At 37.9% G+C, this 14700-nt stretch overlaps 2 long non-coding RNA genes across 2 annotated transcripts; one reads left to right on the forward strand and one right to left on the reverse strand.

Annotated features, from left to right (window-relative positions):
* The first annotated feature begins 6980 nt into the window (after nucleotides 1-6980).
* Nucleotides 6981-8058, forward strand: LOC125290351. The gene is made up of 3 exons (XR_007192787.1): nucleotides 6981-7056; nucleotides 7614-7673; nucleotides 7894-8058. It is a non-coding gene; the product is annotated as an uncharacterized LOC125290351 (long non-coding RNA).
* Nucleotides 8059-12240: 4182 nt separating this feature from the next.
* LOC125290350 lies at nucleotides 12241-13345 on the reverse strand. The gene is made up of 2 exons (XR_007192786.1): nucleotides 13166-13345; nucleotides 12241-12477 (listed from the first exon to the last, which is right to left on the reverse strand). It is a non-coding gene; the product is annotated as an uncharacterized LOC125290350 (long non-coding RNA).
* Nucleotides 13346-14700: the final 1355 nt, after the last annotated feature.

Genomic DNA, 14700 nt, shown 5'->3' on the forward strand with positions numbered 1-14700 from the left:
TCTAAAACCTGATTGAATTTATCACATATATTGAACTCACTCAGATAAGAAGAAACCTGAGAGAGGACAACCTTTTTCTAGTATCTTTGACAGAAAAGGTAATTTAGAAATAGGCCTATAATTCTTCAGGTCACTGGGCTCAAGGTTAGGTTTCTTAAGTAAAAGGTTGCACAATTGCCGTTTAAAACCTGAGGGACCACTCCATTGGTTAGTGAGTGATTAATTATGGCCAATACAAGAGGGCAGATGATGGTAAAACTTCTTTAAAAAGGTGCAGGTAAAACATCTAAGTGGCAGGATGTAGATTTCATATGGGGAGACAACCTCAAGCTGGGAGGAAGATATAGCCTGAAACTGTTGGAGGCAGCTAGGTGAAAGTTCTATCACTGGGGATCGAATCTGGAGGTGAGATTTGAGATTTTATTTTGTCAATTTTATCGATGAAGAATTTGAGGAACTTCTCACAGATTTCTGTTGAAGGGCAAGAGTAGATGACGCAGAGGCAGGATTTATAATAGAGTTAATGGTATTAAATAAAACTTTGGCCTATGAGCATTATTGTTGATAAACTGAGCATAATACTCAACCTTTGCTGCCTTAACAGAGTTTGGGTAGGTCTTTAGAGAATCTCTGAAAAGGTCATAGAAGACCTGAAGCTTCTCTTTTTTATATCTCTCTCTGTATATATATTATATACAGAGAGAGAGAGAGAGAGAGAGAGCAATACAGAACAGGTTGTCGGTCTGAACTGAAGTTAGTGCTGCATGTAAACACGTTATATGTGTATGTATGTAATGTGTGTGTGTGCATATACACACATACATATACATACATATATACAGAGAGAGAGAGAGAGAGTATTTTCTGTTTTTGTTTTTTGTCCTATGGTCTTATGTTCTATATATATATATACAGAGATATATGTAAACACACTTGTCACTTACATTTATATGTGTATGTATCTAATGTGTGTGTGTGTGCATATATATATATATATATATATATATATATATATATATATACATATACATATGTACATATATATATATATATATATATACATACATATATACAGAGAGAGAGAGAGAGAAAGAGCAATACAGAACAGGTCGTCGGTTTTACTGAACTGAAGTTATTGCTTGTAAACAGTTAGTGTTGCATGTAAACACACTTGTCACGCTACATTTATATGTGTATGTATGTATTGTGTATATGTATACATACATACATACTTATATATATATATATATATATACAGAGATATATGTAAACACACTTGTCACGCTACATTTATATGTGTATGTATGTAATGTGTGTATATATATATATATATATATATATATATACATATACAGAGAGAGGGCAATACAGAAGTTTTTGCTGTATGTAAACACACTTGTCATGCTACATTTACATGTGTATGTATGTAATGTGTGTGTGTGTGTGTGTGTGTATGTATATATATGTTTATTTTAATGTGTCACAGTGTACCTACCTAATTAGGTACGGTGGTATAACCTGTGTAACAACATATACTATCAGGTACTATCATTGTACTTGTATTATGTATTTGTGGGTACCTACATATAAGCTTAGTTGTTACATTGTAATACTGAGTGCTTTTACAAAACTTTGCCAATTGGCCTACATTTTCATCAGAGGCAAAGAGCTGACCATAGATTTGATATACAAGCCATTCTTAGCTCCAGTCAAGGCCTCATTGTCTTCAGTGTACATGTTTTTTTGCTCTTGGGTGCTCCTTGTTGGTGCCCCCCAATCCCAATCCTCCCCCACCTTTCTTATGCAGCCCTTGCCACTTAATCTACTAAACCCCCCCCCACCCCCATAAATGCACAAATAGGCTGACACCAGACATAATTTCACTGCATTTCTTACTTCCAGTAACTATATGCCTGTGACAATAAACTTCCTTGTATCCTTGTATCCTTGTAACAGCTGTGCTGCTACAACCTTGTTACTCTTTGATACAGTGGAATAAACCTATTAAGTGTACCAGTTAATTACTTACATGTACATATGACATGTATGTTGTGTCTTCGATGTCTTGGAACAGGTCTACTAATTCACTACATCAACTGTGTTGGTACACACTTATTGCTCTTTGATACAGTGGCATAAGTACTAAGTACTTGGGCAATTCCATGGAAAATTACGTTTTTTCTAACATCCATAACGCCAATAAAATGTGATGGTATGGTATGATGTGAATGATTACATGAAATTTGAGCATTTGCTATTTCTGGCTGAAGAATGTACATGAAAAAATGCACAAAAATGAATAGTAACATTCACATCATACAAATGGCAAGGCATTTCACTGGCGTTATGGATGTGACAAAATCAATTTTCCGTGGAATTGCCCTACTTAATTACATATTACATTACATGTTGTGTCATTGGTGTCTTGGAACATGTCTGCCATTACCCTACATACTGTAGTACATGTATCAATTGTGTTATTTATTACTCTTTTGATACAGTGGAATGAACCCATTCAAATAAAAGTGTACCAGTTAAGTACTTGTACATATACACGATACATATTATATACATCCTGTCAATGATGTCATGCATCCTGTAATTGATGTGTTGAAAGCGTGTCTGCTGTTACACCACACAGTACATGTGAATTAGTAGACCTGTTCCAAGACATCGAAGACACAACATACATGTCATATGTGCATGTAAAAGTAATTAACTGGTACACTTAATAGGTTTATTCCACTGTATCAAAGAGTAACAAGGTTGTAGCAGCACAGCTGTTACATGTACACTGAAGACAATGAGGCCTTGACTGGAGCTAAGAATGGTTTGTATATCAAATCTATCATGACCAGATTTACCCCATCCAGCAGGTCTCAGGTCAGCTCTTTGCCTCTGATGAAAATGTAGGCAAATTGGCAAAGTTTGGTAAAAGCACTCAGTATTACAATGTAACAACTATAGCCTATGTAGGTACCCACAAATACATAATGCAAAAGTACAATGATAGTACAGTACCTGATAGTACATGTTATTACACAGGTTGTACCACTGTACCTAATTAGGTACATGTAGGTACACTGTTTTGCTTGACACACATTAAAATAAAGTGTTGCCGATGAATTTCCCAGTAGTGGACAATAAAGACTTCTATTCTAGCCTACCGTCACATGTAGCCTACTAGAAGTGATGTTTCAGCTAGAAGTGATGGTTCATAAATTAACCCTCCAACTTTGCTGATGCACAGAACAGGAGTGCTGAGCTTTGTTTTTGGCTCTTCAAAGTGTTGTAAGTAAGATGGTGTAAGTAGCCTACAGTATAGGCAGGTGGTGAGACAGGTCAAGAAATATGGTGCAGTACTATACAGTTGATTTTCAGAAGGTGGTTTAGAGTAGTATAAATGAAACATAAATATGTGCACTGTATTACCTTATAAGAGCAGAATAAATATGGCTATGAATAACAATGTCAGTTGATATTATTTTAAATGTTGGTGACACTACATTAATAAGGAGAATAGCAATAATAAACAATAATGTGAATGCAATATCAATGGGCAATAAATGGAAATCAACAAATACTATAACATACAAACAATGACTCAGAACAGCCTAAGTGCATGGTGAACAAATATGTCTTTACACCCCTGTAGACAGGTGCATGCAAAAACACAGAAAGCAGACAAGGATTTTGTTTTTATAACACATGTAATAAGCAATGAACATTTGAAGATGTATTGTTTTGTTCTTCTAACATCAATAGTAGTTATTGCAGAGGTTGTAACATAATGATAAATACATGCTGCCTGTCACATTATGAATATATACCCTGTCTTGTCTTGCACATCAGAAGCAGCAGCACTATGCTATTACATTGTTCACTGTAGGGACTAATATGAGGGAGACTGAGCTGCCAATCTCTCTTAACAGGTCCTGCACCATATCTACAAATATCTGTTCTGCTCTGCACAAACATAAGCAGGGTCTGATTTAGCATGGCAGAGTGCTGATTGACAGTTAGTTCAGTGTAATATGTCCAGCTCTCTCCCCCATCTTAATAAGTCAACATTATATGATATGACCCTATTTTTACATTATAGCCTACATATGTTATAGCCTAACCCTTATCTATAGGTGACTGAAGAGATTCATGTTAGCATATATTTATTGGCGACACAATTAATATTGGAGCTATTTCACTGTCGCAGACACAGACGTGCTTGGTAGCCTAGGCTACGTAGTCATAGGCCAACATGAGACTTAAGCCCTCGTGTCGTCATGACTTAGGTTAGCCTATGTTCTTACTGTTGTTATTATCTGTAGGACATATTGTCTGTGGAACACAATTGTAGGCTAGGCCTATATTTGATTTTCAGTAAACTTATATATCAATGATAAAGCTTTTTTACTTTTTGGTGTAATTATTTAGTTTTTTTTTTTTTTTTTTTTTATCTATGTAGGCTATTTCTTTAATGTTACATTATTATTTTGTTAATACATGGAATAAATCACCACAAACACACGCGACTGTGGCCTATGGGCTTCTCCTGTAGCCTACCAGGCTTGCGCAGCGTGGCTAACAACGCCCCTAAAACAAGTGTAACCGTCGGCTCCTCGAGGCTTATTACTTAAACGAAGTTACAGCAGCTATTAGGCCCGAGGTGCAGTGAAATGGCGTCATCTGGTGGTCATACAATTCACCCGCTATTAGACCCGAAGTGCAGGAGAAGTGGATATTCAACCACGCCATCCTTCAGGTCGCAGCGACACGTAGGTGTACTTTATGTGCTGTGTCATGCTGCCATCTAGTGGTTGTGGAATATTTAACACCCATTAAAGTTCTGGGAATAGATGTGCCTTCGAATAAATGTACTTTGTTACAAATTATTTGGGTAATCCATCTAATAAATTGTGTTTTTCTTTTTATACTTCGTACCTTTATAAATTAAAGTGTATCATTAAGGTACATTTTTCAATGTCATTACTCTGACATTCGACATTAGTCGACCATAAATTTGAGCAATGGGCACATTGTTAGGGGTTGACACTTTGCATAAGATTTCTCCACATTACTTGCTCCAAATTCTGTGATTTTTGTTGTATAAATGTTGTACAATTATGAAGTTTCGTATCAAAGTGGAATGGTGGTTTTCATAAGTCAGCGGCGTTAGTTTGTGCACATAATTGACGTTTTGTTTACATGTGTTCAATGTTAGTCAATGGGAGCCGGAAATCCATAAATAGCGGCGTCCAAAGAATCTTTTGCCGGATAGCATGACGGCGGTAGCCACACCCCCAATGTCACATCCAGCATGTATGCCAAGACGCACAAACGCACGTGCTGAACTGCAACATCAACACTCCTCTAATTTTAGGCTGCAGCCAGTTAAAATATACACATCAACCTACCGAAATCAAAGCCCCTCTTGCTACTTTGAAATCACCGGTGTGGAAGTACTCGTTCATTCACGTCAATTAAAACTAACTTACCCTACTCAACTTAGCAAGTGAAAAGATGATCTAGTTACAGTCCAAAGTTACTTTAAGGCTTAAAATGCACATTGATAAGTATCCATGAACACTAACCTTGGGTCTCTTCAAAGTGTGCTGAAACGATCAAATTATGTATTCTGTGTTGTTTCATTTCACTATGTTCAAGTCTCTGTTTTAGCCTGTTGGTTCTGTTTACATTACAACCTCGCGGTTGGAACGGTTCCAAAATAAAAAGCGATTTCAAAATAAAAGCCCCCCCAAAACAGAAAAGGAAAAGGCCAAAAGAGTAAATAACATATAAGGAATGCATTAATAGTAATGTTGAAAAAAAAGATCGAAAGATCGAATCGTGACTTTAAAATCGAAAATTGCATCGAATCGAGGATTTGGAGAATCGTGACACCCCTATTGAATAAGTAGATTAAAGTAGGCCTATAAAGGCTTACATATATTATAGACAGTTCCAACGAGTTCCACAAACCATTTATCAGCCTGAGTGGCCCATTAATTAGTCATAGGCTAGGCTGTAGGCTACATATCAACATAAGACTAGCTTGTGCTAGTTTCTGCCTAGCAATTCACCCCTTGCAGACAAGTGACTTAAGTCACGTGACGGCTCCATGCTGGATGGCAAAAAGATGGGAGACAGATGGCAAATTACATTATGTCATAAAGATTATGATGAACTGAACACCATTACTATAACATCTTTGTAGTTCAATGTATTGCTGTTTGGGGTCTGATAGTCAAAGAAGATGCCAGTGGTGTTGTTAGATGAAATGGGTCATGATCGCAAATGTAAAGTTATTAAAACTGGTGGTAACAGCAAGGGGAGATAACGTTAGGCTACTGTAATTAACATTATGGTAAATTAACACCCATAAGTATTTCTGGACTAAAATATTGCAAACCGTGATTTGGTTACTTTATTTGTCTTGCTTTTTTATCAGTTTGTAACATAGTCAAAGCGTTAAGAATGTCATATCAGAACATGAAATAATAACTAGCTGCCACACTTAGAAGCTAGCTATTCTAGCTAACGTTTATCGTAGCTCATAGTGCTAGGGGCTAATGTAACTTCGTCAGTTTGTGCGTTGCCAGCGAATAAACTTACTTACATGTCTTAAGTTAAAGAATTGAAAGAAATTGGAAATTTAAAAAAAACTTGAACGGTATTATCTGTTTACATTCAGATCTTGCCAAAGACTTTGCCTAAGTGCTATCTGCCGTCCTTTTCAGAGTCTATGGTTGCTATAGCAACCGCTGCTGTGCTTCATACACTGCGGAGATAAGCATGCAATCAAAGATTGTTAAGGCGGCTCCGCCTTAACAATCTTTGATGCAATTCACCATATTCACACGGCGGCCATCTTGTTTTGACGTCATGCTCAGGGTGGGAAGTTCGAGTTCTGTACAGTTGTGTATGGATGTTGTGGATTGTACCGACTACAAAAGACGGGAAAAAGACAAAACACGTTCGTTCCACCGGTTCCTAACAGACACCAGATTGAAGAGAGAGTGGATTTCAAAAATTAGAAGAGACATCGGTACATTTTTCCAGGTAAGTGCATAATTATCTAGCTAGCCAAACGGTTAGCTTAACCTCAGGCTAATGTTAGTTAAAAAGATAACGTTACACAATGGCTTTCATGCTACTTGTTAGATCAAACGCAAACATGATGTCGTTTTATTTATGTATGGTAACGTTACGATGATGCCTTTTGATAGAAATGCCACCGCTCAAAGCAGTAAGTTTGTCTTTGCTGACTTCAGGGAAAGCCCTGGTCTTTGTGCACGAGGCTAACTGCAGCTAACGGGCAGGCTGTTTGTTGTTCGTGGAGATTAACGTTATAAGTCCAACACAAGTTTGTGCCAAACATTTCACTGAGCAGTGTTTTGTGCACCATGATGAGGCTGGAAAACGTGCCTCCTGCCAGGAAGTGTCCTGTTCGCTTGGACAAAAACGACTCATAAAAGACCAATCGAATTAGAGGGAGAGAGGTCAGTTAGTGAAAATTGTTTCACACGTCTCCTAATGTCATGTTTAGCCTAGGTCTGTTACAAAGAGTTGATTCATTCAGTTTTGCAAGAACTAATGTTTTATTATTACATACACAGCAATGAACCTGCTGGAGAGACAGAAGATGCAAGTGTAGACCTGGCTGGAGTTGACACTGGGTAAGACACGTATAAAGTATATTGCCTATATCCATCTTGCAAAATATCACACAGCTGCAAGTTTGCATAAGACATAGGCTATGTAGCAGCAGGGGTATAACATGTAATCTCCATTAATGAAACAAATTCAATGTAGTAGGTTACATGGTATACTATACAACTTAAGTGATACACATGCAGTTGGAACTTAACGTTTTTGATTTGTCATTGTCTCCTATAGTGCAGACCAAGTTGTTAAGCCAGCACCCCACTCTGACCATGACTATGCTGAACTCTCGGTCACTGGAAGAGCAGCTAGAAGCAGCACGGAAGGAGATCGCCCACCTTACGCAGGAGAATACCATCCTCAAGGCATCCTGTTTCAACTTGAAGCAAAAATGATTCATAGTTCTTTGACATTCTACACTGGATTTCGGTGAATAATTATGAAACATGAAGTCTTTTTTTTTTCTACAGTGTTGTTACTATAGTACTTTCTACAGTATTAGCAATACTTTGTACACAAAAGACTCATACAGCAATTTATTTTCCTTGTGCATTAACATTGTGCTGATCTCTGTATTGTACAGTAAAAATAAAAGGTGTCTTTTCTTCTATTCTATACTTATATTATTTTTTATAGGACTATGAGACACAGATCATTGTTCTTGTCCCTTCAGCCAATGGCAGAGGGCATGTTTTTTGCATCTTTTAGGCATGGAGTTATGTCAGTCATGACATTTCACATTCTTAACTGGAAATTAAATAAACTGAATAGATTCTAAAGCAACACAATGTAGTTATTTTACTTGTAATGCATTTAAACTTTGGCTTTAAAAATGTTGATGCTACATTAGCTTACAACATGGACATCAATAATGTGAATACAGTAGCTACAGATGAAGAAATACATTTTTAATGATAGTTTATGTACATAACAATGGGGCACTTAATAAGACCGCATCAAAGTGCACTCTCTCCAGATAGTAATCCTCCTGGCACATTAAAAAAAAATAAACCATTTTGCTCCTGTAAGAGCCATCTGTCCCATGACTTGTGAGTGATATTCATGGCCATGCTTGAAGGAAAAGGTTCTATCCACTGTTCTCAGGTATGAGCAGTTTGACTCTCTTGGTTTGGGCATTTGATTTCAAGTAGGCTATGGCCATAATCTTTTTTTACTCAACTGTGACAACTGTAGGTCTTGTTGGATTTGACCTTGTTAATTTTTTTTTAAGAGTGACAGGTTTGGGCCCTAGGCCTAATTCTCAAGAAGGGATGTGCCAAGTTTGGGGTAAGGAGGTTTTACATTTGGTTAGGGGGACTGATTTGTATCGTAATTTAGAGTAATGAGCAAGAGTATACAGGAGGCCAACAAGGTGTGAGCAGTGCCCGAGACCTGCTTCACTGGCACAGCTGGTTTGTTGAATCCGCTGATCAATTCAACCTGAAAAAAAAAAAATATATAGATATATATATATATATATATATATATATTTAAAACTTGTTTATGGCTAAGTCTTTATGCAAAGCCTGTTGCTCAGACCACACAAAGTGTTAAGTTCGTCTAGGGAAAAAATATATAGTGTGCTAATTTGACATCATTAGCCTGTACCCTGTAAGCTGGCTCATTTTTAAACATACTGGGATGCCTTCGCCCTGACCCTGACGATATTGGCATTAGTCCCACCCTCCTCAACCCTGACTGAAAGCAGAACATAACTTGCATTAGTAGACAACTTCGCCTTTGTTAAATCTCCGCGAAAATAAGCCAATAAATAGGGAGATAAATTAAGCTACGACGTGGGTTGCACAAAAAAAAACATAAACTATAACCTAGTTTGGTTAGTAAGACAGCCTGACCGGCTAACGGAGTATTCCACTGTGACACAAGAAGTTTACATCTCTGTCGGCAGTTTAAGGCTAATAACACTTACGTTACCTAGAGCTCAAAATTCAATAGTATATCCACGTGAAACGGTCTCACTGGCAACTAAAATCAGGCTGGTTTAAATACAAGCCTGAGTTGTTCTGAGGAGAAATGACAGACAAGGCCGTGCCTTAATACAGGTTTATCGGTGCAACCCAGTTAATAAATAAAGTGGTATTAAGTTAGCAGTTAGCCATATCCTCTTACCTTTAACATCGTGGATATAACGTTCAATCCAGTTGCTGTGTATCCTTTTTTTCTTAATTCATTTAGGGGTGCTGACCTGTTCATCTGTCCATGTTTCCATTTCTTGGCATGTCAAGGCTGGTAGATAGGTTACGTTTTGGACCATCTTGCCATAGTGGGCTAATCACAAACACCAGACAGCTGACAGTTTTTGAGCTATTTGTTTGGACTTCCCCAGAGGATTCCCACCCTGAGCATGACGTCATAGAAAGATGGCCGCCGTGTGAATATGGTGAATTGTGGTTGAAATACTCCCGAAACACAAAGAAAACAAACCAAAATATATCTATGCAAGAACATGGGATGTTGTTGTATTCCAAACAATAAGCCAACAGTCGTGGAAGGGCATTACTACGGTTAAATCTCACTATAATCTCCTAGCTGTGCGATATGTCCCATTTACAACCCATTGATTTGATTCGTGTTCTTGCCGTCCACTAGGCTATTTTGCTGTGGCGCGAACAAAACGTGACGTCACTTGCAAGGGGTGAATAACGTCAATGCTTTAGCTCCTAACCTTTCTCTCTGCCTTCCATCCATGTGTAAATCAGCAAGCAAGCAACCACGCAAATCCGTCGACAGTCAAAAATCCTGTAGTTTTCCAGTTTTCCTCGAACTTGATCCCTTGTAGGGTCATGCCATTAGACAAAAGTCCGCTCATTTATCCCCCTACATTTCTGTAAATAGACTTGACCTGCAATCGGTTCATTGGATAAACCAGAAACTCATTCCCCATTCCCAGGAGGCTTTGCTCCGTTCTAGCGTAAGATGAACTGAACTGAAAGAATCAACATTGATAATGTGTTGATTATGACAATTAAAAATAAATGACACTTAAAAAAAATAATTTAAAAAAAGCAATACGTAGCCTTTTTTAAGCAACACCAAAATTGCGTTTGTTAGTATTAGAACGCTGCCAGTTTCAATGACGTCACTGGCATGGTAGGACCATAGACTGTAAAAAATATGGACAAAGCGTCTGTGACGTTACCCATAGATTTTCTGAAGAACGGTTATGTATGGGCGGCGCCATCTCGGAAAACCTTGGGAAATCCTAACCCCGCCCACCTCCTGAGCAAGCCGGTGAACCCGCCTCGTCGTCAGACGAGCAGCCTCAACTAAGCTATCTGTAAGCGTTAGCGTTAGGCCTACAAGATGGACTGGCACAGGCGTTGCTGTAACATAATTTGCTGGTAAGTTTGATCTGCTAGCGTGAAGTTCATGTATGTTTCTTATTGCCATGTTCAGACACTTTTTAATTTTGTATGCTGAAAGGTATTCGGGTGAACGGTTGAAAAGTTGAGAATGAAGAGTTGAGTTTGCAGATTCTAACGTTAGCTTCTAGGTAGCTAAAATAAACTAACGTTAGCCATCCCTCCCTTGCTGAAGTTACGGTAAAATAGCGTAGAAGTAATTTAGCAGTTTAGCGTTACAGGTTCAGCAACTCATACCGACAAAAATGTATCTTTGCCTTTATTGTTTTGTGATTAACGTTAGCATCTCATATCCTCAGTGGCAGCCATCATTGTAGCGTTAATTAATTTACGATAACATCAGCCAGCTCGCTGTATTCTGTCAACGATGTGGTGTGAATTGATAACAAAATCGTAGTAGGGTATTAGTTAACTTGTACATCATGAATTCATTTTGATTAACTCTTAATATCACATTTTGAAATCGCTATATTGCTCTAAAGTTGTCAGTGGTAGCTTGGTCTAAGATGACATTGAAATTTCTCATCGGTGGCCATTTCGATCCAGCGTTCATGTTCTGTTAGCTTTGCCTTATTTCCCCTTCTTGTCAGGCTATTATCAAAACGTTAAATCCAGTTACAGTGTCCGGTGTTTGGCATAACAATGCCAATATAAGTGTAGTTTGTCACTGAAGACCCATTTCAAATCGCACAATAGTACTACAGCATTGTACAATAACTGTACTTTTGTTGATTACAACAAGTAGTGTTGGTTTGCATTATTGTATTATCTTGTAAGATATATATATAGGTACTAATGAAAGTTTACCTTTCTATTTTGGCAGTTCGCCATGGGGAGGAGGCGGCAAGGAGGTCCATGGGCTCTAACCTGGGACTAGAGGTCCAGGTGAAGTGGTTTGGCTGGGGTGTGGTGATACTGAACCCACTGAGACTATACAGTACATTTCACTTTATGTCTATTGATGGACTGTTACACCTACCCTTTACTTATGCCAAACCCATTTCTGTTCTTTAAATATCAGAAAGCAAACTTACTGTTGATGGCACTGAACTTGCACTTGGAAATGTTTATGGAACTTTTCTGAACGGTGAATTACATTAAAACTCATGCCAAACCAATTTGCCTGTGCTTTCAAAAACATTTATACAAATCCGTCAGCTTCAGTCAGTAGGTTGAATTGAAGACCCAGATGCAGAAGTAAAGGTGATTTTTTACTTGTATATCTTGAGCATTACAGGTAACCACTGAATTTGTGAAACTAAAATAACAAAAACTAATATGTACTAAGCTAGTACATAGTCAATACATATTAGATCACTTTAAAGACACAGATGCAAATGCTGTAAATAAAAGGTGAACAAAGTCCTTGAAATCAGAAGCTGCCACTGCTCAATGACTTCTGCCCCATCTGGTAGGATTTCAAAATGTTCCAGATCTGAAAACAGAAATATTGGTATATGTCACATCCTTGAACTTACTGTAAACTATGAACAAGTGCTCACAAATTAAGCTAAAAAATATATTTTTATGTGGCAATCATAGACTGTGGAGGCAATATATGACAACAACAAAGTAAGATTTGCAGACTCACTCCCAATATTTATAATGAACAACAAACTCGCAGAACACTTAGCTGAATGGGGACAGGACACGCCGTATTCAACTATTGCACATGCCCTGTTTATCACGGGCAATAAGCAAAACAAATGTGGTGTATTTAAAGTAATGTAGAATAAATATTTCTTGTATTTTTGTGTTTTTCAGTGAAACAGTGTAAGCTCATATCTACACCCTATTGAGGTAGTTATTAACAGTTAGGCCAAGGTCCAGTCAAACAGTAGCCAGCCACTGGTGCCATATTGTTTAATTATGCAATCTGTATCCAACCAAAACCTGCTAATTTGAAGGCATAATACAACTACTATCCGTGTGTGACTTATCAAAAGATGCTAATGATAAATTATTTTGATAGTTATTGCACAGATGTGCCCTGGACTGCTCAAAATAAAAGGCCACTCTAAATGTCTGAAATGCATTCATGTTTGTTCAGTATATGGTAACGATGTCTGGAATATACAACCAGTAGGTTGCTCCAATTAAATGTATGAAAAATGTCAAAGTACCATGGAATCAGTGCTGAAGTGATGCTTCTGAGTGTCGACTGCACAGACGAGAATTGAAGTTAGGAGTCCAAAGCCCTCTCCAGCACCCAGCCTGTCTGGATTACCTACAGGGAAACTTTGCATAGACAAGAAGTGTTCGTTCAAATTTGTGTTTAACAAATAAATGGCATCAATAAGAGTTTCAAACGTTAGTTATAACTATCGCTTGTTATCACAGCTCCATGTTCAAAGTATACGGTCAATGGTTCATAGCGGTTCACAATTTTGCCTCAGCTAGCCGACAACAAGCCTTTTAATGCTTCGGCTGAAGTTTTTTTTTATTTTTTATCTTAAACGTGACAACCCAAAGACTGTATAAATTGTCAATGGACTAAGCATTCCCACAGAGCGTTACAAAAGGTTTTTTGACGAGAACATGCTTTGTTGCCCCAGTATGTTTGTGAACTAACGTTAACTTTAGAGCTGTCTGTTCATTGACTCACACCTGGCTAGTATGACCAACGTTAAGCTAACTCATACTTGGGGAGCACAATGGTTTTCACTAACGTTAACTTTATTCAAGTTAACTAAATGTATGTGTGTGCTTCTGCCATTCGGTCATCATTTTCGACATTAACTTATTTTGGCGATATGGCGCTTAACGAATAAACGTTAGTGCCCACTCGATGCTAAATAATGCTAACATCTAGTGCTACGTGAAATAGTAGTGGAATGAATGTCACTTACCTGAAAAAACTGGAAAGAAGTCTTCTTAAAGTGTCGGTTAGTAGGCTTCAATTAATAGCTTAGCAAACCATTTTATGTCAGCTTTTTGAATAAAGATGTTCAGAAAGGATGTGGTAACTTTGTGAATAATCATGGCTGAGACGTCAAAGTTTCAGGGTTTCCACTTTCCACTCAGGTGGCAACGTCTGCTGCTGTATGCCTCGACGTCAGCCGTCAATCAAGCCGACCACGCCCTTAATTATTCATGTATTTTATATCTAAATGTGATCTAAACTAGTGAGTTAGAAAATAATTCACCCCCCTCACAGTTGTCAGGCACTGGGAAACTACCGAAAAGTACAATAAAAGTCCATGGGACCAGGCTTTAAAAACATGTATTTACGCTGTGAAAACGGACATTTTAACATGGGAGCCTATGGACATTTGCTCGCTTTTGGGACCAGTCCCTAGCGGATTTTCGATGTATTGCAGTTTTTCGAACTTCCGGGTAGGCTTCATTGTTCAGATTAGAATGTTGCCGCTTGGGGTAACAAACTAGAACAGTTAGCGCAACTTTTTTTTTTTCGAACGGACGGAATATGGTTACATACTGTAATTATGTTTATTAACGGGATAAGGAAGACGCAGATCTGTTCCAGAATCACTGTTTATCATATTTAATGACATAACATTGCTATAGCTTTGTAATAGGTTTTGATGAAGGTGGCATAGCTTCTCTGCTATAGGCTACTAATCGACGTGATCATCTATTTACCAAATGGTGGTTAGGAAAACCACACGATAAATTCCGTGCATCAAAGCAGACTGGA

The sequence above is a fragment of the Alosa alosa genome, unplaced genomic scaffold (genome assembly GCF_017589495.1).
Source record: "Alosa alosa isolate M-15738 ecotype Scorff River unplaced genomic scaffold, AALO_Geno_1.1 AALO_1.0_unplaced_41, whole genome shotgun sequence".
Taxonomy (NCBI): domain Eukaryota; kingdom Metazoa; phylum Chordata; class Actinopteri; order Clupeiformes; family Clupeidae; genus Alosa; species Alosa alosa.